Here is a 24,894-nt window from a genome sequence, read left to right as displayed (position 1 = left end):
AGCAGCAACCGACAGAGACTACATGAAAGGCATGAGCATGGGGCGCTCATCGCCAGCGTGTCGGGTGGGGGAAGGGAGGCATCCGACTGATTTAGTGACTGGCTGGGGACAACAGGCATTGACTGGGGAAGGGGTCTGTTTAGGGGGGGAAGGGAGGGAGAGGAAGGCTTGAGGAAGGAGCATCTGCCGAGATGAGTAGGCAGGCCTGGAAAAGCAACTCTGCCCTGTGCTCCGACCACAGGCAGTGCTTGCTGTACAAACAGCCCAAACCCCCTCTGCCACTCGGTCATTGCCTGGGGGAACAGGGAGCCCATGCCATCACAGGGGCCCTGGTCTCCATACCAGCAGCCCAAACCACCTCTGCCCCTCGGTCATTGCCTGGGGGAACAGGGAGCCCATGCCATCACAGGGGCCCTGGTCTCCATACCAGCAGCCCAAACCACCTCTGCCCCTCGGTCATTGCCTGGGGGAACAGGGAGCCCATGCCATCACAGGGGCCCTGGTCTCCATACCAGCAGCCCAAACCACCTCTGCCCCTCGGTCATTGCCTGGGGGAACAGGGAGCCCATGCCATCACAGAGGCCCTGGGTCTCTATCTCAGAAGCAGTCATGAAGAGCTCATAATCCCGAGGGCACCCATCATGCAGGATGGGTGTGTTGGTATTGCCTCCTGTTCCCATGCAGGACTGTCTCAGTTTTCACATGACCTGGAGATTTTGCAGTCTACATGAGATTAAGATAAGGATTACTCAGTTTTACACACACAGGAAACATCCCACTGCTGCCATTTTCAGTGTGTGCTGAGACACTCTTTCTGTTGTTAGATCGGTGTCCCTAGCTTTTCTTTCACTGCCAGCTTCAGTGACTTGGTGTCACTTAGAGACAAAGGCAGGGCTTGTCTGTGGAGTACACCAATGTGGCAGTAACCATGCTGCCTTCAGTCAGAAGTGTTGAGCATACAAGTGGGAAATCATCTCCACGTGGGGCAAAAGACATGTTGCAGTGGGGGAACAAAGCAGGAATAGAAGGTCTTTGCAGTGGGATTATGGGAGAGGGCAGACCACAACGGACGGCAGTATTTCTACCATGTCTGCCTAAAGAGGACACTTCAAAATGAAGCCCAAAGGATCCTTAGTGCTGCTTGAGATGTGTCACACTCAGCCACGGGTGAGGTTTAAGAAGTGCCTCTCTGTGTAGAGATTCTCATTAACCTTAAACAGATTCTGCTCTTCTTCCTGACTGGCAGACTTTTGTCAGAGGCTCCCTAACTCTCAGTCCATGTTGCATTTGTAAGCCACCATTGCACCTAAAAAGCTGCAAGCTCCACTCTGTAGCTGGGTCCAGAGAAATGAGATTTGGCAGCACATCACGTTGGAGAACTGTCTGCACAACAGAGAGTGGTGGGAGTGCCATGCTCTGCTTTCTTGCTCTCTTTCTGCGCACTCCTGTTCCCTACCACCAGCTTGACTGCAGCAGCAGCACTTAAGATTATGCTGTTAGCCAGTTCAGAGAGGTGATCCAGCCGCTCACTACCCTCTCAGCAAAACAAACTACTTCTCAAAGCAGACTTTCTGTCCCCAAACATTCTCAGCCCTTTAAAGTGCCTAACACTAGCCAGGGAAAGGTGGTCATCTGGGGAGTCACTGTCTACAGGAAGACAGCACCAGTTACCTTGCAGACCATAGTTCCCTCGCTGGCATTAAAGGGATTTCAATCTTGCCCTGTTTATCCCTTTTATCAAGGTGTGTAAAGCAGAACATTTCCATATACTAAAGTGCTGCCAAGTGTAATGTCTATTAGCAACCTACAGTACTTCATTATGTCTTCTGTGAATTCTGTACCACCCTTAAGATGCAGCTGTACTTTGGTGACAAAAATAAGACTCTCTGAACAGAGTGTTCAGCACACAGAGCTGCAGCGTTCCAAACGGTGACAGCAAGTGCAACCTTTTAGCAGAAGCGAACAAGAGAAAGAGCCTCTTCTCGTCATTCCAAATTGGCTAAGAAGGAACTAACAAGCTTGAACCCACTTGTCAGGTGGGGCCCATAAACAGCCTCTGGCACAGGGGCCTTGGACTAGATGAACTTTGGAGGTGCCTTCCAACCTAAACCATTCTATGTTTAAAAGGGGCAGAAAACTTTCAACTAGTAGACCAATCCTCTACACCCTGTGGAAACAAGTGTGCATATGACAAACACAACAGATGATGGGTGCCTGACTAGTGTACCCCCTCTTCCTCTCACTGCTCTCCTCTTAATGTCCCACTTCACCTGTATGTTTCCCCAGTCCCTCTTCACTGGACTCAGTGGAGACCCTGCACTACCACCTCATCCAACCTTGTTTGTGTGAGTGGCTCCTAGAGAGTGACACGCTGGCAGCAGGCCTAGACTACCAAAATAAGTTAGGCACAGGCTGTCTGTACAAAGATAAATCAGCTGGCACAATAACTGAACAGAGTCACAGGGCTGCTCCACTTGCTCGACACCCAGTGGATGCAAAACTGAGAGAGAGCAGCTCATGTGAGCAGACCAGGCTCTCACTGGTGCTGGAGCAAGAGGAGGGACACGTGCTGTGGAAACAGGAGTGTGCTAACGAAAAAGAAAAGCCAAAGGTTTGCTCTGGCAGCCCTAAGGAAGTATCTTCCCTGTGCAAAGACAAATTTCAGTGTAATCTTTGCATCTTCCTACAAAAGCACCCAACTCCTGCTTCTCTCTCTCTGTCTTTTAAGGACATCAGTATTTTTTAGTCATAAAAGTCTTTGTAATGCACTCATTTTGTGAGGCCTTTTGTTACCTCCATATAATTCTCCCAGACAATTATTATCACAGCCATTGTTACACAATCCAGTTAAAGTAGTTCTTCATCGCCTCCGTCTTTCTCCTGCTACAAAATGAAATGTTTGAATGAAGAGTTCCATAGCTCAAGATAATGAACTCTCCAAAAGGAAGGTGATGGAAAGATGGAAAGCACATATTAATTAACAGTGCTAAATTGTGGGATGGTATTTATAGCATGTTGAGATATATTAGGAACAGAGAGAGGGGGAAAGGAGTTTAGTTTGTTGTCCTTGACACAGCCCATATTGTTAAAAATGAGAGAGAGGAGAGAGAGGAGAGAGAGGAGAGAGAGGAGAGAGAGGAGAGAGAGGAGAGAGAGGAGAGAGAGGAGAGAGAGGAGAGAGAGGAGAGAGAGGAGAGAGAGGAGAGAGAGGAGAGAGAGGAGAGAGAGGAGAGAGAGGAGAGAGAGGAGAGAGAGGAGAGAGAGGAGAGAGAGGAGAGAGAGGAGAGAGAGGAGAGAGAGGAGAGAGAGGAGAGAGAGGAGAGAGAGGAGAGAGAGGAGAGAGAGGAGAGAGAGGAGAGAGAGGAGAGAGAGGAGAGAGAAGAGGAGAAAGGAGAGAGAGGAGAGAGAAGAGAGAGGAGAGAGAAGAGAGGAAAGAGAAGAGAGAGGAGAGAGAGGAGAGCCCAAGCCAGAGATATGCATCCCTGTCTCTATCCAGCCCCTGCAGAAATGACTGCGTGTACGTATTTCCTGACAGTGGATCACTCCCTAGAGGTTGCTGCGTCACTGACCACTGACAAGTGAGAGAATCTCAAGTCCTTGCCTGCAAGTGTCATAATATCCTTCCAAGGACATTTTACTTTGCTTTCTGCATCACCGGAATAGACAGGAGAATTAGAAAAGCTTCACTGCCTCTAGGTCTGAGGCAACACTGTCCCTTGTGGTTGTATGGGCAGAAGGTGCCTGCGCTCTTTGTGTCTGGATGCCTCTGCATGGGAAGAGTGGTCTGAGGCAGGCTCCGGGAGCAGTACAGCACAACCGGCTGAGAACGCAGCCCTTTTCAGCCCACAGTAATGATGTATGCCTGCCGTTTCCACTCCACGTTTTCCAGCTGTCCCAGGAAATCAGCTGAGCTGCTGCTAGCAAAACACCTTCCCCTCCCTGCTGAGGAGATCAGTCCCTCTGAGGAGCATGTGAAGGGTGTTTCAAGTCCTAGTTCAAAAGAGGCTACAGTCAATACTTGCAGAAATTTAGATGGAATCAGTGCTGGAAAGCCTTGTCCACACCACGGAGCATGTTTTTACACTGCCATACTGCCATGGCCATGTTGCTTGTGCCTCCTTAAGCAGATAGAGCATCCCGCCAAGAGAAAGAGTAGCTACAACCACAAGGGTGGCTTTGTCAGCACACAAATCAGGGTCATGTGAATAAATTCATATTCAGTTAGCATATTGAAAAACTTCAGGGTGATGTCTTTGAAACTCAGAGTTGCCATGTTTAGGACATTTAGGATTTCAGTGTCAGCTTTGTGTTAGGCAACTCAACCTGTGGGCTTTTGAACGTGGCAGATTTCATAACTAAATGTGTCTCCATTTGGGACACAACTTTGGATGCTTCTTTGTATCCAAGTTTGGCTTTTTTTCCCCACAAAGTTCAAAGCAAGCAACTATGTTAAAATATAATTCTAGCAAGAAAAGACTTTAAAAGCCTCAACATCTTCCACAATTAAACTCAGCAGTCTCTCAGCCAGGAAACTTTTCAGAAGCTGAGCACACACTCCTGTGCCAAACACATGTTGCTTTTTCTACTCTACCAATGATTCTGCATTTGTATTCCCACATGATACAAGGGTGCTGGAGCTATACCTTGGATAGATGCCACCTTGTCCATGTTCACAAACCAGGTAACTCTTTGTGACTGCACATTAAAAGCTGTCATGGTTTTGACCTGGCTTTAACTCTGGCTGAAACTTTTCTTAGAGCAGCAGGAAGAAGATAATACTTTTTGTTACACCAGGTGAGTTCCCTGAGTCAATGTCGTGGGGGGCTCATAGGCCCCAGATAGGCTTATACATGCTTTGTCTTGCCTGGACTTCCTTTTCTGCCCACACCAGAGGTAAACACATAAATGGACACAACAGACTTGGCGCCATGAAGTCTGGCTTGCCCAGGGCCCAGGTTGTGTAACACAGTTGTGTAAGATGCACACACTTGGCTTGTGCCTGCCTAGTGCAAGGCCTGTAGCCTTTGCCTATTAAAGTATGCTTTGGTTAACTGCCAAGCTGATTGGTCATTCTGGTGGCCAAAGGGCCATTAATCTCAGCCCACATTTGATAAATAGAGGTATACAGGTAAACAAAGTGCTTTTGCTTATGCCTACCTGCCTGCTTACCGGCCTGCCGGCTCACCCACAGTGCTCGCTCTAATGCCTGCTTGCTTTGCTGCTATTTGCCTGTGCTATCTACTTTTCTCTACAGAGACAGAGTCTCCCATGGGCTTGCAGCCAGCCCTGCACACCTGCCTGCCACTGCAGTGAGTTACCAGAACTGGATCCTGTACTGCCTGCCTTTATCTGCAGAGCTCAGTCTCCCCTGCAGCCGTGCACACCTGCCTGCCACTGCGGTGAGTTGCCAGGATTGGATCCTGTACTGCCTGCCTTTATCTGCAGAGCTCAGTCTCGCCTGCAGCCATGCACCCTACTGCACGCCGCTGCCTTATCGCTGCCTGGGAAGCTCCACTGCTGCGAGTCACCAGCAGCAGACCCTGGGTTGCCTGCACGCGATCGGCCTGCATGGCCAGCGTGACACCGTGCTGAGACCGTACAGCATCCTGCCTCTGCACCTGAAGGTCCTGCCTAGAATCCCTGGACAGAGCATCCAAAAGAAGCCAGGAGACAAGGTCAGAGACTGCATCCTTTCCCCTGGAGCCGGGAGAATTCCAGCCTCGACACCTGCGGACAGAGTCCCCTGAAGACTGGACACTTGTATAGGCTGTGACGTAGCCCCAGAGGGTGACTGATAATTAATAAGAATTTGTGAGTAAATGCTTTAATGCCTCTGTAATTTCTACTGCCTTCTGCCATAAGCAGAAAGAGCTTCAGCCCATCTAGTGGGCAAACAGCATACTGACCCCAAGCAGCATATTGGCCACGGGGAAATTGCTCTCTCTGTTTATTGTTAGAATGTCTGCTAGTTACTAACAAGTTACTGTTTGATGTTATTCCTAGAATGTCTTCCATAACCGTGTAAGAACAAATGGCAGGAGAGCAAGACTGGGGTTTGTTGGTATGCCAAGATCAAACTCAGCATGGTAGAATTCAGCAGTGATTTTTAGTCTGTATGCCTTTTAATCTGAATCCCCCCTAAGTCTCTTACTAGAGACAGTAAGTAAATAAGATGCTAAGGCAAATAGTAAAAGTCTGCTATTGATCATCTTGATTCTGTTTTAATATTTTAAGCTGCTGGAAAGACTGCCCTGAAGCAAATGCCTTCTGTAAAAGATAGCCTATCTGCAAGTCAGTGTTAGGAAGAAACACGCTGCTGTGCTACAGAGAGACAAGTTTTGCACTGCCTTAGATTTCACTCAAATATATTAATCTCAAAGGGGCACCGGTCTGGCAGAATGCTCTAGAGAGACAGATCCCAGATTAGACTTGGCAAGAGGAAAGCAAAGCAGGATGGTGTAGGAAGCACTGTATCCCCTGTATCTCTGTGGTGGGAGCTGTGATAATTCAAGGCCTCATGGGTAATAGCAGCAACAAAATAATGGAGATTAAGCTTTAATTCCTTCATCTAATTCAACAATCCTGCTAAAGTAGGTTTGCCTACAGCAAATGGCATGGGATCGTGTCCAGAAGGGTTCTGAGTAACTCTAGACAAGGAGATTCCACAGCCCCTCTGGGCACCACGCTCCAATGCTCTGACACTCAAAGCAGTTTTTCCTTACGTTCAGATGGAACTTCCTATATTCCAGTTTGTGCCCATTGTGCCTTGGGCATCACTGAACAGAGTCTGGCCCCATCCTCTTGTCACCAGCCACGCCGCTTTCTCTTTTGTTTAGCAAAAACCAGGTCAAAACTTGCCCTGTGTTCCCCTAAAGGGACACCTCTTATTCACAGAATCTCAGGGTCACAGAATCACAGGGTCACAGGATGTCAGGGGCTGGAAGGGACCTCGAAAGCTCACCCAGTCCAACCGCCCCCACCAGAGCAGGATCTCCTAGACCAGATCACACAGGAAGGCGTCCAGGTGGGTTTTGAATATCTGCAGAGAGCTTTCATCAGACTATGTCCAGAAAGACAACCCCAAACTGCATAGCACTTTACATTTCTGCTACCTGCAAACTAAGTATTTAGGTCAACCCCAAACATTTTGTCTCCCTGTCCTATTTATCTTTCAAAATGTGCTTAACAACACTGTTTAAGTGAAGAATTATTTCTGAACAGAAGGTAGGATCTTCTTTTAGCTGAAAAGAGTCAAGCTTTCCTCCTTTTCCAGCCACAACATCACTCTTCAATGAGTAAACTCTATATTTGAAAATGTTCCCTGCTCTCCCACTGAGAGATCTTCTACAAACCACCATTTTCCTATGCAAACACTTTTCCTCCTCTACAGCCAAAGCAATGCTGCATTCGGCTGTCAGTCAAACTTAAAAGGACCATTTGTGACAGTACAGGAGAGACCACACGGGAAGACTTTGTCCTTCTGGTAACAAAGGCCTGGGAAGGTAACTGTGCCGTGAGAATGGCTACGCTCAGGGCTGCATTCGGGATATGCCAGTCTCAGCTGTGCTTACCAGAAACACTTTGTTTCAGCTAGAACGAGCTTGGCTTTCGCCTTCTGTAACTAAGCAGAAATGAAAAGGCCTGCCAGAGATGTTTGGTATTTGCTTACCTGCTTTCTGAAAGGTGTTTTTGCAGGCCTTTTAGTGGAGAAAGGTGAGGAAGATTTAAAGAGCATTGATATTGAGCACACCCATCCTTACTGCTAGATTGCTGATGCAGTTAAGGGCTAAATGCCAACTGCCAATGTGAACATTGCCTAAACAGACTCTTTGCTTCATGTTTAGGAACCAGACTTTCTCCACAACCTCCATTGCTGTTCTTTTGCTGGGTTGTTTTTCAGTCAGACCATAGGGAAGCAGCAGTAAAAAGGAAAGGCTGGCAGGGAGATCAGGGAAATTGCAAAGACTCGCTGTCGAGCCTGTGCGTCCTACAGGCTGCTCTTCACACAAGGCTGTGCTAAACCCAGGGATGAGCAGGACAGTCAGGAGCAGTGGTGAGAGAAGAACATTTCTCAGTCTGGAGGTGGAAAGCACCTTTCCAGGTGTCCAGAGGTTGGGAATGAGGGATTCCTAATTCATCTGTTGTGAACAGCTGTCCCCAAGCCCCCAGGCGACATCCTCCAAAGGAAGATGGTAGAGCCTTGCGCCATCTGATGGGGGTGTGCAGCCTGTCTGGGGACTCCTCACAACACTGGTTAAGGTTTCAGAGCATTCTAAACACAACAGAACCACCGGAGAGAAAGAAGAGAGCTCAGACAGCATCTGCGGAAGGGCAGGGCCCAATCCAGCCCTGCACACTCCACTGCCAAAACTCCTGTCAACGCCAACAGGGCCAACACTGGACTCAAAGGAGTAGAGTGACTCAGAGCACTCATGGCTTTGTGAAAACACTTTGCTTATCAGCAGCTTCCCAGACCGTTTGCTTTGCCTTTTAGGGTGGGGTTATTCCCATCTTCTCTTTTGTGCAACTTTGAGGGATCTCCCTACTTCAGCTGAGTGCTGTGAGAAGCTGAGGTTGATTTTTTTCCTCCTGCTTGTAAAACAGTTTTAAATGTTACAGGGCAGGAGCAAATTGGAGCAGAGGGGTTGCAACAACCAGTTGAATAAGAGACACTCACATATTTTCCATCTCATTAAAGCAACAGCAGACCCCTGTGCTCTGGCTTTCTATTAAAGGTGCCAGAGGAGGAGGCTCTCACTGGAAGCTACACAAACTAAACACAGAATTGCTTGCAAAGTTAAAACCACCAACCTCAGTGCCTTCAGTGACATCATGGTCTCTGGAAGAGCCGTGGCAGTTCCACTTGGGTGCAGTCCTAATTGTTTTTACCTCTCCTTCTTCCCTCTTGTGTGGGAAACTGTCCTTAGTTGAACTGCAGCTCTAACAGCTTTCCTGCTCCGAGAAAGTTTGTACAGTGGTGGCAGCACTTGCACCTGCAGAGAAGAGAAACACCACATTATCTGATGGGATCTGCCCTTCTGGCATGCTGCTGTCACAGAATGACACAACAGCAGGGGCTGGAAGGGATTCCTGGAGATTATCTAGTCCAAACCTCTTGCAAGAGCAGATCTGCCTACAGTGGGTTGCACAGGAATGCATCCAGATGGGTTTTGAAAGTCTCCAGAGGAGGAGACTCCACTTAAGATTACTGACAGCTGGCAATTAACCTATTCCTCCAGTTTGCAAGTAAAGAATAACTTCTTCACTGCTCTGTGCTGCTGCAAAACGTGTGCCAAATTCCATGAGAATCCATAAGACAACTTTTCATCATGAAGTGTTGGCATTAAAGTGGAAACTGCACACCTAAGTCTGAGTTGCAATAATAGGAAAAATTCTCAACTCTGAAAGGAAAACCTGGGAGGACTCAGGCAAAATCAACAGCCTGAGAGACACCTCATGAGTGAAGGACAAGCAGCAGGGCCAGTAGAATTCCAGCCTTGCCTTTTCTAGGGATCACTAGTGAGGCAATGCAGAGAAGCATCATTGTCTTCCCTTTGCTTCTGTCATCTCTCCTGCTTCCAATTCCCCTCAGCTATGAGGGGACAGGAATGTTCACAGAATCACAGAATTAACCAGGTTAGAAAAGACCTTCGAGATTGTCGAGTCCAATCTATCACCTAACATCTTCTAATTAACTAAACCATGGCACTAAGTGCCCCAGCCAGGCTTGCCTTCAACACCTCCAGGCACAGCCAGTCCACCACCTCCCTGGGCAGCCCATTCCAATGCCAATCACTCTGCCAACAACTTCCTGCTAACCTCCAGCCTGAACTTGCCCTGGTGCAGCCTGAGACTGTGTCCTCCTGTCCTGTCACTGCTTGCCTGGGAGAAGAGACCAACCCCATCACACTGAAAGCTCAGGCATGGTTACACAGAGAAATGATAGATTAGACCAGAAAAGCCAAAAGACTGCCAGGGAGGCAAAAAAAAAAAGCAGCCTTGGAGTAAGCAGTCCTTCTGGAGAGAGCTGGCCACAAGGGCACTTGGAGCTGCAACTGAGGGTGTAGGCTCCTCATAACCTCCTTTTGTTCTTGGTGTACTCGAGGGATATTAGATGTGGTTATAAAGTTCAGTCCCAGTAGTTTTGGTGCACAAACTCACTCATCTGCACAACTGCACTAATGAGGGAGCACAACATGACTCTTCAAATACACTGAAGTGTAGAGCCCAGTCAAAGCCTCTTAGAAACAGGATCCTAAAGTACACCTTTGGGTTTGTTTGCAGTGGCCCTTTTCTCTTGCACAGCTCTTCAGGACATCTCTCATTACTTATTTCTACTAAGCATTCATAACCAACAGAACATATCTGTACTCTGCCTGGACAGCCATGTGCAACCTACTCTAGACAAACCTCTGGCAGGGAGGTTGGGCTAAATGATTTCCAGGGGTCCCTTCCAACCCTTAGCATTCTGTAATTCCTATGATTTTGTGTCATGTATTGCTCAAGAAGGTCATGAAATCAGCCTCCCCTTAAGACAGCTCCAGTGGGTTGAAAAAGTTATACACTCCCCAGTTAGAGGCTGCCCTTTGAATGGAGGATTTTTTTGGAGACCTGTGGCCTCCAAAATCACAGAATCATAGAATCAAGCAGATTGGCAGAGCCCTCCAAGCTCACCCAGCCCAACCTATCCCCCAGCCCTGTCCAATAACCAGACCAAGGCATGAAGTGCCCCAGCCAGGCTGTGCCTGACCTTTTCTTTTGTTTGTTTGTTTGTTTGTTGTGGGGGTTTGGGGGAAGGTTTGTGTGTCTGTCTGGTGCTGGGTTTGGTTTGGGTTTGTGGGGGGGGTTTCTTCATATTTTTCTTTCTTTCTTCTTCTTAACTCTTAATCATCTACAGTTTAACTGAAGGCAGCTGGGCCATGAATCTCATACGTGCTTGCTGGCCAGCAGTATCATCCACCCAGTTGTGCCGGTCAGACCCCACACGGGATTGCCACTGCTGCATTCTCGCTGCAAACGCCTTGAAAACAATGCTCAGGCCTGTCCTGCTTTGACCAATGCATTTCACTGCCCCACTGGACTCATGCTTTCACCAACCTCTTAGACAGGCACAGGACACACAGAGCAGGTAATCATCTTTCCAAACTCTCCGTCAGAGCCACCTCAGCTATGTGAGCAACACTGAATTTGCCACCTTAGTCACTACAAGGATACTCATTTTTTCTCATGGACAGCAAAGGTAAAGGCTACAGCACAGCAGATCCCAGGGGCAGGCTGAGATGGCTAGACTGGGCTCTGGCCTTTTCCTTGTGGTCTTGTCAATTCCTCATCCTCATCTCACAGTTGAGAGACACCAAACATTATAGGCATAACTATAAACTATTCACTCCTCAGTACATCTCTACAAGGCTGCAAACCCCTTTGCTGTGTAGAGTTCTCTCCGTTAACTTTCTGTACGTCCCTTAAATGGCATTTTATTTGTCCCATTATTCTTTCTCTCCACATCTCATTTATCTTTGCTTTCCTTTTGTTTCTTCCCCTATAATTACTTCTGTGTTCCAGGACTGCTGCACAGGTCTAAATTTGCCTACGCAGAGTCTGTTTAAGCAGAGTATTTTTAAGTTGCAAAAATCCTTGGAGTTCATTATTAGAAACGTAAGGGGGGATAAAAAAAGGCGAAGTTTGCCAGCTGCTCACACTTCTGCTGCTCCCAAATCATTTCTAGATAAAATAAACACATACAGTTGGCAGGGGTTTCTTTTGGGGTTGTTTTTTTCAGTTGGTGGTTGTTTTGGGGGGGCTTGGTGGTTTTTTTTCTCCTCTAAAACGTCTCATAGCATTTAGTAGTTCAAAAGTGTCCTACAGCAAATGAAGAGTGAATGCTCATCTGCCACAAAACAATGCTTTGCATTTTCTAACGATTCTTTCTGTGCCTAAGGAGAGATTTACAAGACTGATTCTGAAGCCACTGAGCAGTTGTGATTATTAGAGTAGGCATTTTTATGCCTGCGTGGGGAGCACTTGCAAATACACACAACTAGAAAGGAGGAAGCAGAACTTCCTCACAGACATGGTCTCCTCTTAACAAACAAATAAATGAATGATCAATACAAACTCAGCAAACAAAAACCCCACCCAACAACCACAAAGAAAACCAAACAACCAAAAAAAACCCCAAATCTTCACAAATTCTTTCCAAAGCTGCCATTAAAAATGCTAGCTCTTGGAGCTGAATGGAGATGGTTTTCTGCCCCTCACCAGAGAGCAGACCACTGGGCAGAGGCAGCCCAGTGCAGAGGGCTCTCTGTGCTGGAGGGGTGATTGGAAGAAAGCCATTTCACCTTAACAGGAGCCAGGTGTTCCCTTTTGGGACCTCCTGTTGAGGAATGCCATGGAGGAGATGAGTATCCTTCTGATTACAGTTAGACCTGGACGTCTCAATAAATCATTCCCACTCCTCAGAGCCCTGGCCCCCACAGGCTTTTGTATGATGGTGCTGTAAGCAGAAACTACTGTTCAGCCTCTTGTTCTTACACAAAGAGAATGGCAGAAGCCTTTAGTCTCCTGCAGAGTGGTAATCAGGTCTCACCATCTGAATTATGCTTCTCTTCTCCCCTCACTGTGATGCACATAACCAGTTTCAGCTATGGCTCCTTGGACAGTAGCCAGTTTGTCCAGAGTGGCCCAGGACCTCTTGGCCTAGGCAATGGTTTTTTTGGGGCTTTTATTTCTCCAAGAGTTGCTTCTTGATCTGATGGCTGGTATGGACACTGAAAGCATCCCATCTTCTATCCCTTTCAGTTCTGGTTCATGCTGCTTAAACAGCCAGGGTTGCTCCTGGGACAGGAACTACACATTGCCTCTCCAGGACCCCAGTCCAAAGGAGAAGCTCTTTTACTTTCTGTGTGAGGTTCCTACCACAAGGCAATCTCTGGCTTCCCAAACCTAAGGCTTGCCTGTCCCACCCAATTCCCCATCTGTGAGACTGCTGTTTCCAGTAAACTCACACTACAAGAATATCACCACCTCTTTTTTTGGCAAGATTTGTTTCCTCTCTCAAAGCTCCTCTGGGGCTGAGTATAAGAGCTCCCCATCCTTAAAATCATAGAACCATAGATTGTTAAGCTTAGAAAAGGCCTCTGAGATCATCAACCCAATCATAGAATCAACCAGGTTGGAAGAGACCTCCAAGATCACCCAACCCAACCTAGCACCCAGCCCTATCCAATCAACCAGACCATGGCACTAAGTGCCCCAGCCAGGCTTGGCTTCAACACCTCCAGGGACCCACCACTCCACCACCTCCCTGGGCAGCCCATTCCAATGCCCACCACTCTCTCTGTGCCCACTAAGCCATGTCCCAGAGTTCCCTGTGTACATGGTTTTTAACACCTCCAGGGTTGACAATTCAACTTCCTCCCTGGGGAGTCTGTTCCAATACATTTCTATCTTCACTGAGACCCAGCTCCTGGGGAGAGCTTGCCACCAGTGTGTTCGTGCATACACTGTGTCTGGCAAAGTGTTGTCTTTCCTAAGTAAGCACATTTTGGTAGTGCTTGATGAAGCACAGAGGACTTTTTAAGCATAAGGATTCATGATTGCAGGTTATGGATACAGAGCTGACCCAGTGCCCATGCACCATTTGTCTCCTGCTTAGACCCCATTTTGAGGTTTCCATTGGCACACAAGCTCTGCCAGCTGCTAGCACAGGGCAGCTTCTCCCTATACCCTGCATTTCTTTACCCAAGCAGTGATGATCTGTTGCTCTGAAAGCCCCAGTGCATGGAGCCAGGGCTGGAATCAAAAGCAGAACAGGCAGGCAGGCTCCTTCCCCAGAAACACCTTGTGTCAGAGGGAAGCTCGTGCTGCCTGAACACTGGGAAAGGATGGGGTGAAAGGAGTGCTAACCGAGGCTGCTGCTCTCACTAGAGCAGCCTGGAGAGGAGTGGGGAAGCACTGGCTTCCCGTCCAGACTCACAGAATTAACCAGGCTGGGAAAGACCCTCAAGATCATTGAGTCCAACCTATCACCTAACACCTTCTAATTAACTAACCCATGGCACTAAGTGCCTCACCCAGTCCCCAGCAGAGAAGCAGAGGGACCAAAACCTGGGGCTGAAGGCAGAGGAGGAGAAGATAGGACAGGCAAGCAGCAACATCTTGTCAGGCACTAGCATGCATCACCTTCACACCTCAGCTTGAAGCTTGGTTTAGCACAGGGCTCATTCTGTCCCTGTAGTAATTTATTTACCTTCTCCTAGCCTTGTTTTGGAAAGGCATCAGCTTCTCCACAGCCCTTGCAGTATTGCAGCCCCTTTTTTCAGCCTGTCACACAGGGTTCTTCCTTCAGTATGGGCCTGCAATCCCAATCCTGCAGCCTCTACAGTAAAAACACCTCCTAATCCCTCCAGGATCAGGCTGCAAAACTAACACTGTCGGGTGCTTTTCCAAGCAGAATAGAAAAGCCAAACCTTTGAAGCCACACAGGATCCCACACTGACCCAAATCCACCCATGACATGGATGAGCAAACGCTCCCATTCAGTTAGGCTTTGCTTGGTACATGTCAACACCACTGTCACTGCCTAGGTTTCTGAAATAACACCCTAATGGCTCTCAACAAGTCAGAGCTTGTTTTCTTTCCTCTTTTCTTCCCCTCCCCCCAGTTCATTCTGACTCAAACACTGCCAAGACTTCAGCAAGTGCATTGCTTTAATTTGTCCTTTGTGCACTGTTTTAGTGTGTTTGACCTCAGTGAGACTATTCATGTATGTAAAGTTATGCACAAGCTTAAACCTTTGCAGAGTCAGGATTTGTGGGCTTAATCTTAATCCTGCTGAAGATTTCGGGTAGGCTGGGACCAGGCCCCTTTCCCTGTTGTCAAACAGCTGCCATCCTAACAAAATCTATCCCACCTGAGGTGAGGACGTGGCTGGGGATCCAGCTAGCCTGCAGTCACTGCCTTTTGTGGACCTTGTCAAGACAACTGGGGAACGCTTACACTGCAAACTGGACATGGCTGAGCAGCTCCTGGAGCTGACAGGGAACAGGGTGGCACCAGGTGGCACCCCTTTCATTTCCACCTCAGTTTCACCAGCCAGGCCAGACCAGCCTGGCCAGGTCCCTCTGCAGGACTCTCCTACCCTCCAGCAGCTCCACAGCTGCTCCTAGCTTGATGTCATCTGCAAACTCACTGATGCTGGACTCAATCCCCTGCTCCAGATCATCAATAAAGATACTGAACAGGACTGTGCCCAGCACTGATCCCTGGAGCACACCACTAGTGACAGCTGCCAGCTGGATGTGGCACCATTCACCACCACTTTGCTTTCACTTTACTTGTCCTATTTCACGTTACTTGTCCTATACCAGCTCTCTCCATCCTCCACCTTTGCTCAGGGCAGTACAGCTACAGCCCTGTTGCCTGTAGGAAGCCTGGAAATTTCGGAGAGCTGCCCGCAAGGCTGAGCGCAGGGCGAGGAGGAGAAACGCAGGCAGTGGCCACTAGATGGCTTGCTCTGGCCAGCCCAGCCTTCCACTCTAGAGGCATCTCCTTACGCTTCTACGCTAGTCTTTTGCCTTATGATTTCAGCCTTAGCATGGGACACAACAAGCAAGCAAGCAAAGAAAAAATCTCAGTAACATTAGTTTAACCACCCTCTGTCTAGCAAAGAGCACTCTGAAGTTCCAGAGTATCTTTCTTCCCCGTCCTCCTGAACACAGGTGAAAGCATCCCAGCTATTTCCTTCAAAAATCTCTCTGTCAGACCAGAAACACTTTGACACTTTCAGACAGTTGATCTAGTGACACCTCAGATGCTAAGATGGGGCATCTCTTCCAACCTGGCTGATTCCATTATAGTGATACCCTAGATGCTAAGATGGGGCATCTCTTCCAACCTGGCTGATTCCATTCCAGTGACACCCCAGATGCTAAGATGGGGCATCTCTTCCATCCTAGTTGATTCCATTCTAGTGATACCCTAGGTGCTAAGATGGGGCATCTCCTCCAACTTGGAGGATTGGATTTGATTCTATTCTAAGCATTCAATACCTCCTCTCCTGAACATCTTACCCTGTAAAATGAGACTAGAAAAACTGCAGACACATGGTTATAAATACCATAGCTGAATGAAAAAATAAGAAATACTTAACCTGTTAAAAAAACCAAACCCCATAACATTAATTCATAAATAAACTGGGTGAGTGCTGTCCAAACCACTGCAGGAAAGGCAAAGACGACAACCTGATCCTCTCAGAGCAGATCTGTCTGTCCCTTTGCTTTCAAGAGGTGGCAACCACACTTTGTGCTGCAGTGGTCTGGGCTGCAGCCTCACAGCTCTTCCCAGCATTCGGAATATTTGCCTGTATTGTGATCACCTTTTGCCCTGATGAATACCATCTCACTCACTGCAGTGTCTGTTCCAATGTGATTTTGGCTCAGCTGTCGGAGTTACAATGCTCTCAGGTTCATGAAGGCAGGGAAGAAAAGCAGAGATATGCCCTGCACATCAACACCTGACTAGTGTTACTGTTGGCAATGGTGCCACACACACATTAGAAACCAGAAGAATGCACAACTTGAGCCAATTTACTGCAGTAGGACAGTGCCACAGAGGAAACTTGGGAGTCAGAGTGGAAGGGATTCTAGTATTACTAATACCACACCTACTCTAGAATCATAGAATCAACCAGGTTGGAAGAGACCTCCAAGATCATCCAGTCCAACCTAGCACCCAGCCCTATCCAGTCAACTAGACCATGGCACTAAGTGCCTCAGCCAGTCTTTTCTTGAAGACCCCCAGGGACGGTGCCTCCACCACCTCCCTGGGCAGCCCATTCCAATGCCAATCACTCTCTCTGTGAAGAACTTCTTCCCAATATCCAGCCTATACCTACCCTGGCACAACTTGAGACTGTACTCTACATGGTATTTGCTCAATCTCCCTTCTCTTTGAAGCCCAAAAGAGCAATTTTAAAAGATGAAAAAGAGCACTTTGTTTCTGCAAGCAGGCAGAACCCTCCCAGAGCTCCGGAATCGGAGGTATTTTTATTCACCTAACATTTGCCAGTTCCACATTAGCTGAAGTGACTGATGGAAGTGACCCAGGGAACTCAGGAAAGCCAAGCTTCCCCTCGTGGTCAGAGGCAGCTGTTGGAGCTGGGGAGTTTCTGCTGTCTGTAGGCAAACACTTCCAGCTATGAACATGGGCTACTCAAATGCACAGCAGAATGGCAGGCGAGTGACCCAAAACGTAGGCGGAAATGCCGAGACAAGAAACCTGCGCACCACTTCTGCCGCTCTTTGCATCAGCCTCATCCCAAGGGACGATGAGGTTTGACTGAGGCTGACCTGTGCTGCTCCAGCTCCGATTTGCTGTCCTCTGCTTCTCCACCCTCCCTCCTAATTTCAGCTGGTTCAGCAGAGAGGTGCCATTTGCTACCTGCTAAGATTTGGCCCAGTAGGATTATTGCCTAAGAAGACAGAGTAGCAAGTCTGGAGGATCAGGCTGTGCTGGTATGAAATAAATGAGCAATAACAGCTTGGGTAACTTCCAAGCAACAAATCACCACCACCATGCAGCATTCATCTCAGCACTCTCAGTACACTAAACACCAAAGTATCTGAAGGTACTGGGAGATATAAGAGCCTCTCAGGCCTTAACCTTGTAGATGCTTCCCATGAGAAACTGCCTAAACCTGTTCATTGGGGTGGAACAGTTTATAGACCTTGAAGCTGTGAGAAGTAATTCCAGAGGCACCATGGTTATTATGGAGAAGAAAAAGACATGTATCTGTTCTTATGTGTTACTTTGAACATGTCAGTAAGAGTGTGGCTCTGCATCCTTTCCTCTTAGTGACACTGGTTAAAGCTGCCCTTCTCTTGAGTACTAGAGGCAGATCTACCCACACTCTGAAACCAACCAAGGAGCCACTCCTACTAAAGAAGAAGTCAGATTTTTGCAATGTTATTTTCATCTTGGATTAGTTTCCGGACCCAGGGCATTTTACAGTGCAGGTTTGGGACAAACAAGAGCTGCTTATATGAGATGCAGTGTTTGGTAAAGCACTCTCGAGACTTTAATAACTAGTAACAGAGACACAGGGTGGAGAAGGTAGCTTCTCAAAGCTGCTCTGAATAGCACTGATCCAATGCACATTCACTCTCTACAGGTAAAGGCGAGAAGACCAGAATGCAGAAATGACAAAGCAGCAGAGAGTGAACAAAAAAGCCTCAGTCATTACCCCAGCATTTGTTAGCAGATGAAAAGCATGCTTCCTGTATCTATTCCATATGATGTACCCTTTACTGCCAGGAGATTAAAGGAGGGAAATCTTTAGTCTCCAACAGCATATTTAACATTTACTGCTGACTCTCCTGATTTTTAAGAAGGCTGTGCCTGGCTTTGTACTTCCCAGGGCTCCTCGGTGCCTCTTGTTCTCATAGCTGCTGTACTGAGCAGACGGAAGGAGGTACCCGAGCTTCATCCAGCCTTTGGAATTGCTGGCATCTGCTCTGTAATGTGCAGCTCTTCAATATGATAATAAGCAATTAGCCAGGCATTTATGAACATGGAGAATCTGTACACAGTGCGAGATTTTCTGCTGAACACACCAGTAGATACTACAGGGATAATAACAGACCAGGAACCTGAATCTCCAAGTGTTTCAAACTGCAGCAAAAAGGGAGAGGTCACTGAGTTCAGTAAATTATCAGCCACTATTTGATGGCTTAGTAGTTAACAGGAAGCACAGCAATGTTTATTCACCTCTCCAGATCTACATAAACATCAACAATCTTAAGCTATCTTCCTTTCATGTCTCAGATGGAAACTTTAAGCACAGAAGTTCCATCATACACTGTAAAACCAACAGAAAACAAACTTCAAGCAAGCCAAAGACAATATTCTGTCAGATATGCCCATCCAAACCATGTTGTCTATCTAGACTTCTGTAAGGCCTTTGACAAGGTCCCCCACATCATTCTTCTCTCTAAGAGGAGAAGGCTCAGGGCAGACCTCATTGCTGTCTACAACTCCCTGCAGGGAGGCTGTAGCCAGCTGGGGTTGGGCTCTGCTGCCAGGCAAGCCTCAACAGAAGAAGGGGACACAGCCTCAAGCTGTGACAGGGCAGGTCTAGGCTGGATGTTAGGAGGAAGTTGTTGGCAGAGAGAGTGATTTGCATTGGAATGGGCTGCTCAGGGAGACAGAGAGAACCCCCTCCCTGGCCCTGCTGGCCACACTGTTGCTGCTGCAGCCCAGGCTCTGCTTGGCTTTCTGGGCTGCAAGTGCACACTGCTGGCTCCTGTTGAGCTTCTCCTCCAGCAGCATCCTCCAACTCCCTCTCCTCAGGGCTGCTCTCCAGCCACTCACTGCCCAGCCTGGATTGGTGCTTGGGATTGCCTCGACCCAGCTGCAGGACCTTGCACTTGGTCTTGTTGAACCTCATGATCTTGGCTTGTGCAGGCTCTGCAGCCTGTCCAGGACCCTTATCCCGACAGAAACCCAGAACTTTCTCTTACACCTGAAACCATATAGAAACACTCTTAGAGGTCAATGGAAAGATCCCTTAGATGGATTTAGAAACTTCCATGTAGCTCCAAGCCTGATTGTTCTTGGGGTTTCAGCCTGCCACTGACCAGATCACAACCAGTGGAAGTGGCTGGTTCTGACAATACTAAATGATATATGTATATGCACACACACGTAAACACACACTGAACTTAAGGACTAGTACACTTCTTGGAGCAGCAGAACATTCAATTCTCATCTTTCTAGTAGAAAAAGATTATCCTGAGATTATGAAATCCTCCAATAAAGTAATTATAGACAGAAAAAAAAAAACAACACACCAAACTTCAACTCACCTGAAGGAAAACATCCCAGATTTGGGCATGAAATAACACCAGTATGAGGTCATGTTGGAAAATCATTATGTTACCTCAGTAATCCTCCAGTCAGAGAACCTCAATAAAGGCAGCAACTGATATTGATTTGTGTTAGGATACTGGTGCACAACACCAAGCCAACAAGAGCAAATTCTGAAACAGCAGCTCTGCTGCCTATGAAAGGAGAAGGCACCCTGAAGTCCTAGAGTGTGGTACCTCCAAGAACGTTATTGTGTGCTTGAAGCGTAGCAAATACAGGAGAACCAAACCAAACAAGCAAGAGCAAAACCTAAAAGCCCTCTAAAACCAACCAACAAACCAAACCTCACAGCTCTTCTGCAGCAGAGGAGAAGTGGTGGAGTTGCTGTGTAAGAGTCTGATCCTTTAGGCTTACTGGTTGGAGTGTGGGACCTGGTGTGTGACCATCAGGCCAGTAGAAGGGGGGGCAGTTACCGGACACGGCTAGGTAAGGAAGCAGAGCAGCTGCCTGAGGCAGAGACTCCTGCAGTAGCTGAATTGCTATTAAAAGCAATTAGAATCATTTGTAACTGTGATTAAGTGCAAATGCTTCATATCTTATTTTGGAAACAAAGCTGTTTTAATTTCTCCCAGCCCAAGTAGTGTTTTGAAGCCAGTGTGTGTTTATAATGAGCGTGCCAACACGAACAAAACCTTTCCTTTTAAAAGAAAGCTTGGCACTGTTGCCTTATTTCACTGATTGTGACTCTGCTGAGGAAGATGAAGCTGAGAAAGATGATGCTGATCTTTTAAAGATATTTGCAAAAAATATGTTCTTAGGTGGGCAGCCTCTGTCCTGTCTTTAGCTCATAACAGGGCATTGAATTTGAACTAGCAACCAAGTGAGAACTTCACAAAACCCCAGTGCTCTGGTTTGTGAGCTGCTCTATTTTCCAGTGCTTCTCAGTTAATCAGTGCACTACACAGAGTACATGACACCACTCCCTTTGTATTAACAAACACATTAGCCTGGCAACGTCTTACACACAGTCCTGCTCACTTCTCTCCAGGGCAGCTTCGTGAGGATTCCTCTGTCCACTCAGGTCATGCCATACATCTTTTCTGCCACAATATTCATAGAATCAACCAGGTACAAACAGATCTCCAAGCTCATCCAGTCCAACCTAGCACCCAGCCCTGGCCAGTCACCCAGACCATGGCACTAAGTGCCCCAGCCAGGCTTGGCTTCAACTCCTCCAGGCACGGCCACTCCACCACCTCCCTGGGCAGCCCATTCCAATGCCAATCACTCTCTCTGACAACAACTTCCTAACAACATCCAGCCTAGACCTCCCCTGGCACAGCTTCAGGCTGTGTCCCCTTCTGCTGCTGCTGGGTGCCTGGCAGCAGAGCCCAACCCCACCTGGCTACAGCCTCCCTGCAGGCAGCTGCAGGCAGCAATGAGCTCTGCCCTGAGCCTCCTCTGCTGCAGGCTGCACACCCCCAGCTCCCTCAGCCTCTCCTCACAGGGCTCTGCTCCAGGCCCCTCCCCAGCTTTGTCGCCCTCCTGTGGACACCTTCCAGTACTGCAACATCTCTCTGCAATGGAAGAGCCCAGAACTGGACACAGCACTCCAGGGGTGGCCTGAGCAATGCTGAGCACAGGGGTAGAAGAACCTCTCTTGTCCTGCTGGCCACACTGCTCCTGAGCCAGCCCAGGATGCCATTGGCTTCACATTTAACCTCACTCCAACACGGGACTGAAGCTGGTTTGGACATCACTATCCCCAAACTCCACCCAGCCAGGGCAATGCCTGTTTGCCCTGATACCACAACCATTAATCCATTAAATGGCTGTGGCAGACTTGGAGGGCAAAAGGTGGCTGCTTGGTTTTAAAAATAGAAAGAAAAGGCAAAACAGGCATTGGCTTTTCATCAGCCCTCCAGTGAGGGTGACAGAGCACTGGAAGAGATTGCCCAGGAGCTTGTGGAGGCTCCTTCTCTGGAGACTTTCAAAACCTGCCTGGATGCATTCACAGAATCACAGCTCCATCCAGGCTGGCAAAGCCCCTCAGGATCACCGAGTCCAACCTGTAACCCTCATCTGCAAGATTCACCTTAAACCATAGCCCCAAGCACCACATCCAAATGACCCTTAAACACGTCCAGGGTGGGTGACTGCACCACCTCCCTGGCAGCTCATTCCACTCCCTGATCACTCTCTTTGTGAAAAACTTCCTAATGTTCAATCTAAACCTCCCCAGCCTCAGCCTGAGGCCATTCCCCCTTGCCCAGTCTCCAGTTACCTGTCCCACGCTTCTGTAAGGGGTTTCAGAACAAAGGTGAAAAGTCCCACGTGCCCCAAGAGCTCAGACTACAGGTTTGCTCCCAAATAAGATTCAAAGTAATATTGTGCACGTTAACATTCCTGCATGTTGTGAGCTGGATTCTTCGGGGGGGGGAATAGCCTTATATCTACTGTTAGCATGGCTACATCGACTTGTGCCAGGGAGAGGCTTGAGCTGGGATTTTCAAGCGTCCAGCATGGTAGTAAGGCATCATCCCAGAGGCCCTGATTTAAGAGTCTGTAGTACAAGCTACACGGTTTGTGTTTGTGTTTCTTCAGCACACGTGCACGGCACATTTCAAATTACTTAAGCAGCTATCAGAGTGGTTAGGTAACTCTAACACAAGGTAATGCTGGACATGTTTATGACCTCCATCACAAGCTGACACTGCTAGTACTCACTTGAGGTCCAGATGGGCTTTTTGCATCCTCTTCTGAGGTCCATGACTGGTTTAAAGCTGGCATATGCAAGGCTACTCATGGTGTAGCTACTCCTTTGACCTCTTCATGGCTCTACTCTAATCCCTTTATATTATAAGCACTAGAAAAAGGAAAAAACATCAAATTAATCAAATTTAGGTCCAGAGTTCCTCAGCAGTCATCTCTGACTCATGTAATGGTAATACATAAGTCTGTGCATGAAGATGTAAGCATCTTGACTGACTAAAGGGACCTCTGAGTAAAACACAGAAATAGCCGATGAATGTAGCCCAAGTGTCTCACAGGCCAGTAGCAAGAAGCAAGTAGAGATGGCTTAATACTTCACCTCCGTGGGCTCCAAGAAGCAATCATAATCAGCCTGTTTTGAATAATGGCCTGAAATGACAGAAGTGTTCTAGGAGGAGGCTTCACTTGCAAAAATGCTTTGTCTAACTTGCTCTTTTCTCTGGAAAATGGAACACTTCAGGGTGAGAAAAGGGGAGTAATTAAGGCTCAACAGATGTTTAAGAATAGACAACTCCAGCTTTCTAGCTAAGCATCAATGTAACTGCACTGCTTCTCTTTCAATAGAGCCATTTCTGCTCAAGCTGTTAAATCCTTCTCTGATCTGGCAGCCAGGGAGGGGGTTCAGAGCTCCTTTGTCTCCAGCAGTTTAACTTAATTCCACTGATGTCTCACGGTTTATCAGCTACCATCCCTGATCTGATCACCTGGATGAGCGATCAGAGCAGAGTCATCTAATTATACCAAGAGTGCGAACAAAGCACAAGGTAGATGCATGCTGGGTCCTTACCACACAGAAGATATTTTGCTAGCTGAAAGAGGAGCTCCACAATCGTTCAGATGCAGGGTCACCTGTGTTCAAGATTGGACTCTAACTTTGCATTCATGCTTGGGTTTTTCAAGTAAAACTTAACCCCTTCATGTTACAAGAGCAGGCTGCAGCTCCTGATGCACGAGTGAATCAGAGAGGAGCAGAAGTCATGGCTATCAGTCAAGTTTCTGCATACCAGGACTCAAAGGGAAACCTGGAAGTTAAGAAACATTGCCATAAGACTCGACTACAAATACAGCTCACAAGCCACCCTCAGTGTCACCTTGGGGAAGAAACAAAGCCAAGAAACCTGTGTCTCCCAGCTGGCTACAGAACTCCTCTTACCATATCACCCGTGGGTCCCTGCAGTTTGAACACGACCATCTAATTGTGCACAGCAGTGATTTGAGACAAGCATCATTATCCCAGTGTCACAAACAGGAAAGTGAGGCAGAAAGGCCAAAATCCATCTAGCAACTCAGCTCAGTGAACGAGATGCTGCTTTTCCCAGCCAGTCGTGGTGCTGTGTGTTGGAAGTCTTGGGGAACTGTCAGTGGGAGCATGGCAAGAGCCCAGGCGAGCAGGTGAAGCTGTTAGGGGCGCTCCCTTGCAAAACCCAATCTTGCTGTGGCGCCTGGTGGAAGGGCCAAGCACGACCTCCAGCTGCTGCACAGATGAAGCACTTTTTAAAGCTGAGCTCCTTCTGACTCATTTCAAGGATTCCTATGGCCTGTAGCAGTTCACAGACTGGGGAGGAAGGTGATGGAAAAGCAGCATCAAGCTCTGCAGGGTGAAGTCTAGTTCAGGCAAAGCTGGCTGGACGCTGAAGCAGCATGTCTCTGTCTGGGGGAGCTCCACTGAAAACAGAACCTCCACCCCAACAGAGCACCGCCGAAACCCAGCTGAAGTTTCAGTGGTGGTGTTTAATGCCAAACAGGCTTGAGGTAACTTCTGTACATGATTTCTATGTTCCATTCCTTTGCATGCCCTAATTCTACGTAAAGCCAGGGAAAGAAATGGGAAGAGACTTACTATGCCGTGACCAGAAGTCAAGGTAGGAGGCCAGAAACGTGCGTGCAGTTTGCTGAACCATCGAGGGCTTTGGGTCTCAGTGGGGTCTGGCAGTTTCACACATACAGTTAGAAGTCAACTAAGACAGAAACATTCCCCTTTTGCATTTAGAGAAGCTATTAACTGCCCTACAGACAGTTAGATTATCAGCATACAGGAGGTAAATGGGTTGCATGGCTTTGTGATTACCATTTTAACCAAGGTTTCTCAAATCTGACAGGTACTTGCAGTATCTGTTTATCATCTGCTAATCCTTAAAAAACAATATAACCAGCCAATAGCATCTTAACAGCAACCCTGAATTAGAGACTATCCACAGCCACCTGTTACACTGGCAGCCTTTCAAGGTAGCCAACATTTGAACTTAAGGAAGAACA

General features: G+C 47.8%; 1 long non-coding RNA gene across 1 annotated transcript in view; it reads right to left on the bottom strand.

Moving 5' to 3' along the window:
- Positions 1-8,710: 8,710 nt before the first annotated feature.
- Positions 8,711-24,894, bottom strand: part of LOC135175031 (uncharacterized) — a 52,966-nt gene continuing 36,782 nt past the window's right edge. The window contains exons 2-5 of the long non-coding RNA XR_010302183.1: positions 24,479-24,564; positions 23,426-23,660; positions 22,594-22,732; positions 8,711-8,993 (exon numbers count right to left, since the gene is read on the bottom strand). This is a non-coding gene — a long non-coding RNA (uncharacterized LOC135175031). The remainder of the gene's footprint in view (positions 8,994-22,593; positions 22,733-23,425; positions 23,661-24,478; positions 24,565-24,894) is intronic.

Source organism: Pogoniulus pusillus, chromosome 4, assembly GCF_015220805.1.
Source record: "Pogoniulus pusillus isolate bPogPus1 chromosome 4, bPogPus1.pri, whole genome shotgun sequence".
Lineage (NCBI taxonomy): Eukaryota > Metazoa > Chordata > Aves > Piciformes > Lybiidae > Pogoniulus > Pogoniulus pusillus.
Note: the sequence above shows the minus strand (reverse complement) of the source record. Positions and strands in the feature narration are given on the sequence as shown.